Raw genomic sequence first — 7,157 nt, 5'->3', positions numbered from 1 at the left:
AGAGATACAGTGAAAAGCTTTGCTTTACTTGCTATCCAATCAGATCTAATAATGTACATTAATGCAATCAAGTCAAACACAAGTACAATAGGTAGAGCAAAGGGGGAGATATTTGGTGCAGAATATAGTTCTCAGCATTGTAGCGCACCAGTTCCATAGACTAAGACCAATGTCCACAGTATGGTTGAGGTGAGTCAGACAGTACTTGAGCAGATGGGATCGTCCTTTGTTCTTGTCGCCACCTCCCCCCCCCCCCCCCCCCCCCCCGTCGCCTGGTCCCTCTTTGTTCTAGGCATCCCTCCCCACGCTGTGTGGCTCTTTGTTTTCTCAGCAGCACATCCTGCCCGACCTCCGGCACCCACCGTTGGCCCGTCCGACCTCCAGCACCCACCGCGGGCCCGTCCAACCTGCGGCACTCATGCGGGCTGGCTAGGAGCAGGGAGAAAGTAAGAATGCTTGGGGTGGGATGAGTGTTTGATTATGTCGGCTGCTTTCCCAAGGCATTGTGAAGTGTACATGGAGTCCGTGGTGAGTAGACTGGTCTGGGGGATGGACTGGGCTGCATCTTCGGAGGAGGAGGAGGAGGAGTAGGAGATTGAGTTAAGGTCTCTAAAAACATGAAAAGCGTGCAGGTGCACATTTGAATCACCAAGCCGGTGAATGCAACAGGCCAATATTCTGAAATGGTATTACTCCACATGTATGCAGCCATTAAATCAGGTCTACACAGTCCAATGTGTCTGTGTTGACAAGGATACCGGAGATAGTACCAGTCTCCCCTTGTATCTCAAGTCGCAGTGATAGGCTCGTCAATCCATCCATACCCTCTCCAGCTTAATTACTTCCTTCCCATAGCATGGCGTCCAACACTACACGCAGTACTCATCCAACATTGAAGAGTACAGCATAGCAACAGGCGCTTTGGCCCACAACGCCTGTGCCAAACATGGTGCCAAGTCCAACTCTTAAACGCCTGCAAACAAGTAATATCCTTCCTTTCCCTGCATATCCATATGCCTATTCTAAAGTCTCGAGCACCATTAATATATCTGCATCCACCGCCATCACTGGCAGTGCATCCCAGGCACCCACCACATTCTGTGTAAACATCTTGCCCCGCGCATCTCCCATAAACTTTGCCCCTCCACTTTTAAGCTCAGTGCAAGTGAGGTTTCACCATCAAGTGTCATTTAAATGCCTCTACCATAGATGCCTGAAGAGCTCAGTCCGTGTATTTTCGAGTGAACGTTGCCCCTCAGTTTTCTTCCATCCTTCCCCTCGCACCGTAAAGCTAGGTCTTGTTCTTGACTTCCCTACCCTGTGTAAAAGACTTTGTGCATTCACCAAATTAATTCCCCTCGTGATTTTATACACCTCTATAATATTACCGCCTCACAGGGGGGGGGTCCTGCTTCTCCCAAATGCGGCCTGGAGCGACCCTCTCCCATTGTAGTCGTCAAGGCAGCTCAGCTGAATTGATGCATGTCCCCCCCTAACAGACACTGGTCTCTGTAAATCCGCGAATGCTTTATTCACCGAACAAACCCCCATCCCTTGCACGGTCTTCCCATGATGGGGGGGGGGGGAGATGAAACAGGGGAAAGAGGGGTGGGCATGTGCGGTTGAATCAGGCTGCAGGGCAAGGCTTCTTGTCCTTCCTCCCTCCTGCTCCTCTTCATTCTCTCCACGCAAAAAGCCAGCCCTTTCAGCTCTCTCACCGGGCCGCACTGATCGCTGTCCTGCCAGGGACCTCGGCTGCGGAGGGCCAGAGTGCCTTCCTCTGCTTCGGGTACACAATAGACAATAGGTGCAGGAGTAGGCCATTCGGCCCTTCGAGCCAGCACCGCCATTCAATGTGATCATGATGATCATTCACAATCATTACCCCGTTCCTGGCTTCTCCCCATACCCCCTGACTCCGCTATCATGAAGAGCTCTATTCTCTCTCTTGAAAGCATCCAGAGAATTGGCTTCCTATGCCTTCTGAGGCAGAGAATTCCACAGATTTCGAACTCTGAGTGAAAAGGTTTTTCCTCATCTCCGTTCTAAATGGCCTACCCCTTATTTTTCAACTGTGGCCCCAGGTTCTGGACTCCCCCAACATTGGGAACATGTTTCCTGCCTCTAACGTGTCCAATCTCTTAATAATCTTACATGTTTCAATAAGATCCCCTCTCGTACTTCGAAATGCCAGTGTATACAAGCCTAGTTGCTCCAGTCTTTCAATATACGACTGTCCCGACATTCCGGGAATTAATCTAGTGAATCTATGCTGCATTCCCTCAATAGCAAGAATGTCCTTCTTCAAATTTGGAGACCAAAACTGCACACAGTACTCCAGGTGGGGTCTACAACTGCAAAAGGAGTACTGTGTGCAGTTTTGGTCTCCAAATTTGTGGAAGAATATTCTTGTTATTGAGGGTGTGCAGCGTAGCTTTACTACGTTAATCCCCGGAATGACGGGACTGTCATATATTGAAAAACTGGAGCGGCTAGGCTTGTATACACTGGAATTTAGAAGGATGAGAGGGGATCTTATCGAAACATATAAGATTATTAAGGGGTTGGACACGTTAGAGGCAGGAAACATGTTCCCAATGTTGGGGGAGTCCAGAACCGGGGGCCACAGTTTAAGAATAAGAGGTAGGCCATTTAGAACGGAGATGAGGAGAAGCTTTTTCAGTCAGAGTTATAAATCTGTGGAATTCTCTGCCTCAGAAGGCAGTGGAGGCCAATTCTCTGAATGCATTCAAGAGAGAGCTAGATAGAGCTCTTAAGGATTGCGGAGTCAGGGAGTATGGGGAGAAGGCAGGAACGGGGTACTGATTGAGAATGATCAGCCATGATCACATTGAATGGTGGTGCTGGTTTGAAGGGCCGAATGGCCTACTCCTGCACCTATTGTCTATTGTCTATTTGATTCTATACTCAACTCCTTTTGTCATACAGCCCAACATGCCATTAGCTTGCTTCACTGCCTGCTGTACCTGCATGCTGACTTTAAGTGACTGATAAACAAGGACACCCAGATCTCTTTGTACTTCCCCATTTCCTAACTTGACACCATTCAGATAAAAATATGCCTTCCTGTTCTTACCACCAAAGTGGATAACCTCACATCTATCCACATTAAACTGCATCTGTCATGCAACTGCCCACTCGCACAACCTGTCCAAGTCACCCTGCATCCTCATCGCATCCTCCTCACAGTGCCACCCAGCTTTGTGTCATCCGCTAATTTGCTAATGCTACTCTTAATCCCTTCATCTAAATCATTGATGTGTATTGTAAATAGCTGTGGTCCCAGCACCGAGCCTTGCGGTACCCCACTAGTCGCTGCCTGCCATTCTGAAAGGGACCCGTTAATCCCTACTCTTTGTTTCTTGTCTGCCAAACAATTTTCTATCCATGTCAGTACCCTACCCGCAATACCATATGCTCTAATTTTTCCCACTAATCTCCTATGTGGGACCTTATCAAAGGCTTTCTGAAAGTCCAGGTACACTACATCCACCGGCTCCCCCTTGTCTATTTTCCTAGTTACATCCTCGGGTACCGCCGGACAGCGCAGGATGAGCGGGTTTTGAGACAGGAAAGCCAAGGAGCAGCAATCGGCTTCGACACCGTGCTGCCTCAGGAAACGAGGTAAGCTGCCGAGTAGAGGCAACAGGCCAAGTGACAACAGCAGCGACGAGTGTCCACACATCCTCTCTCTCTCTCGTCGTCGCACCAACTGCGGGCGGGAGCGGGGCTGCCCGTGACATCATCAATGCGGCCCCATGACCTCATCAATGGAGCTCCGTGACCTCATCAATGGGGCCCCTGTCACGGGAGACGATGCGTGGAGGGAGCACAGCACCGCACTGTGGGAGGGACAGTGAGCATGAGCACAGTGCCGCACTGTGGGAGGGATGGTGAGAATGGAGCAGGGTGCCGCAGTGTGGGAGGGATGGTGAGGAGGGAACACAGTTCCGCACTGGGAGGGATGGTGAGGAGGGAACACAGTACTGTGGGGGGGGACAGCAAGGAGGGAATGGTGCACTGCAGGAGGGGTGGTGAGGAGGCAGCACTGCCTCGTCAAATGGACTCTGGTGAGGATAGTGTTGTGCTGAGGAAGGGGGAGCGAGGGAGAGCCACACTGTGAAGTGGTGAGAAGGGAGCGCCACGCCACCTGACAGCATAGAGGGAGTGCCGCACCATCGGAGGGGTAATGTGGAGGAAGTGCTACCCCATCCGGAAGGGGAGTGTGGGGTGAGTGGAACGCTGTGGGAGGGACGGTGAGAAAGGAGAGTCGCATTGCAGGGTGGGCAGTAGGGAAGGAGAACCACACATTGGAAGTTGCAGTTTTTTATGCTTTAATGCTGTTAAATCATATTCTACACTCTGATATCTTTCTCTTCGCTCTACAGGTACTTCTCAACTTATGACGGGTTTCCGTTCCGAGAAACCCATCGGAAACCGAAAATATCGTCAGTCAAAATGCATTGAATACTACCTGATCACGTGGCCGGAAGCGAGACGCGGCTCGCTATAGGTTGCTGCCGTTTGCACCATCGCAAAGTCGAAATTTCGTAAGTCGAAGCATCATAAGGTGGGGAGCACCAGTATCTGTTGTACCTGTGTTTGGCTTGATTGTATTCATCTGATTTGATCCAATAGCACGCAAACAACATATTTGTTCAGTGCACATGTAACAATAATAATAAACCTAAACCTCCTGCCCGATGATGGCACTGAGAAGATGGCATGGCCCGGATAGTGGGGAATCCTTGATAATAGATGCCGCCTTCTTGAGGCAGACATTAGGGAGTTATGTCAGTCTGCCCAATCGTTGGGGGTGATATCTGGCAGATGAAGGCAGGTCAGAGGCAGAAAGCCTCTGGCTGAATCAGATCATTATTTGTTTATGAATTGGAGAGCATCCTGTCAGGTTGCATCAGGTTGTGGTTTCGCAACAGCTCTGTGCAAGACCACAAAAAAGTGTGGAGGATTTTAGACGTAGTCCAGTCCCTCACACAGACTGGCCAATCCCACATCAACTCCATGGGGATACTTGATGCTGTCTCGGGAAAGCAGCCAACATAATCAAGGACCACTCACATGACTGCCATTCCCTTTTCTCACCTCTCCCAACAGTCTTCTGAATGGTCCTCCCATAAACTGGGGTTGAGGTCTGGTCTTCCAACATAACTCATCGTGGGTCTTGGACTTTTTCTCCGTAACTGTAACGCTACACCATTATGTACTGCACTGCGGTGTTTTTCCCTTTGCATCAACTGTATTATTTGTGTACGGCTTGTGTGTACTCACATATTGTATAACTTGATTCGATAATATGTAACCAATGTTTTTCACTGTATCTGAGCAAATGTAAAAATTAAAAAACTAACATTAATACCAAAAGTGATGAGTCAAAAGAGACTCTGGAAACTGGTAACAGGAAAATGGCCATAAATATTTATCTTCAGTCTAATTCCTAATGCAAGATATTTTGGGAGCTGATGCCTCTGTGAGAAGTGAAGACAGGGTGGGTATCGATTGCTGCCCTGGGTCTCTCCAGCCCACCTCTTCCCATGTATCTCACCTCTTCCCATCCAATACCAACATTAGACATGTTGACTTGAATGTTGTTTTACTGATCAGAAGGAAGTGTTGTAATATTGCCTGCATATGGTTAAATAACTGCAAGTCTGAAAGGAAATATTTTGCCAGTATTGGTCATGTTGTGAGTACTCATAGTTCTGGGAGAATTTGGCTGTGGAAGACACAGGATTCATCTAACCGGCACCTGCGTGGATAGGATATCTGACACTCACAACCATTTGTGCCAGTACTGGCGGCCATTTTAAAATTCTCATCTGTGTTGCAGAGTCCCCTCCCTCACTCCACATCCCCTCTCCCCTTCACCGCAATTTATGTGCTCGGGGGATTCAGGTTCAAATCACAGTACTGTCTGTGGAGAGATTGCACGGTTTACCTGGGTGCTTTTTGTTTCCTGAGTTGATCAGGTGGAAGAGGTAAAATGCTGAAAAGGCTCAGCAGGCCCGGCAAACATTTATGCAAAGAGAAACTGTTCAGTTTTCAAGTCAAAAACAGAACTTTAAAAGGAAAAAAAATCAAGTTAGCGTCAAGTTGCAGAGAGGTGGGGAGGGATAGGTCAAAGGAAAATTCAAAGATTTAACAAAGTGTTAAAAGATAAAAGTGTCTACTAGAACAAAAACCTACTGAAACATTATGCCTATCAAGAATGATTGAACAGGCTGGGGTTCTTTTCTCTTCATCCTATCATTCCTCAACCTCAGGAAATCTTCAAAATGATCAAACAAGTAGATGTAGAGAAGACAATTCTGTTTGCAGGAGAGACCACAACTTAGGGCCATCGATAAGTTGCTTATAAATCAAATTTGTAATTCATGAAGGTGTGTTTCATTGTGTCATATAACGGCAATAGAACAATTAGAATTCTTACATGCTGCAGCTTTACAGGCCGATTAACAATGATATGACAAATAAGCATTCAATAATCAAGAATACATAAATGAATAATCAGTAACATCCTGTCACCAAAGCCTGTGCAAAACCAAAGTCCAGAGTACAACCAAAAAGTCCACAGTAGTAAGTGCTTAGTTGGTGAGGTAGTGGTTGGTGTTGTGCAGTGTTCAAGAGCCTGATGGAAGTGGTTTTCAGTGCAAAAACATGAACCCACTTGCTCAGAAAGCCCATTCTCCAGCTCACCTGTTACCTGCTTCATTAGATGTGTTGAACATAATTTTATTTTTTACTAAATCACTGACCCTGTCTTGTTATCTAATGAGGACGTTACTGCCACCCACAGCTTCTAGTGGCAGCTGCGCATTAGGTCCTGCAGATATTTGCAACTCAGTCCAAATGCTGCTTGGAAGGGGCTGTGAATCAACAGATCAAAGAGTTGGAAATCAAAACACAGAGCACCCTGTTGTACTTCGTGGTCCGGTATCTGTTATACCGTTGTTATGACTGGAATGACCACAAGTACACGTATTTAGGGGTTTGAAAGCCGAGCATAAATCCAAGCTCAGTTTATTTCACAGCCACCTGGAACCAGATTGCCCGCCAATATTACGTCATTCTCATATATACATGTTGCTATGCGGGCAAACAAAATAGTCCTTGTGATA

General features: G+C 47.5%; 1 long non-coding RNA gene across 1 annotated transcript; it reads left to right on the top strand.

Annotated features, from left to right (window-relative positions):
- The first annotated feature begins 318 nt into the window (after positions 1 to 318).
- Positions 319 to 6,890, top strand: LOC144612532 (uncharacterized). The gene is made up of 3 exons (XR_013549685.1): positions 319 to 446; positions 3,541 to 3,645; positions 4,410 to 6,890. It is a non-coding gene; the product is annotated as an uncharacterized LOC144612532 (long non-coding RNA).
- The last annotated feature ends 267 nt before the right edge of the window (positions 6,891 to 7,157 follow it).

Source organism: Rhinoraja longicauda, unplaced genomic scaffold, assembly GCF_053455715.1.
Source record: "Rhinoraja longicauda isolate Sanriku21f unplaced genomic scaffold, sRhiLon1.1 Scf000058, whole genome shotgun sequence".
Taxonomy (NCBI): Eukaryota; Metazoa; Chordata; class Chondrichthyes; order Rajiformes; family Arhynchobatidae; genus Rhinoraja; species Rhinoraja longicauda.
This window is presented reverse-complemented; position numbering and strand designations above follow the sequence as displayed.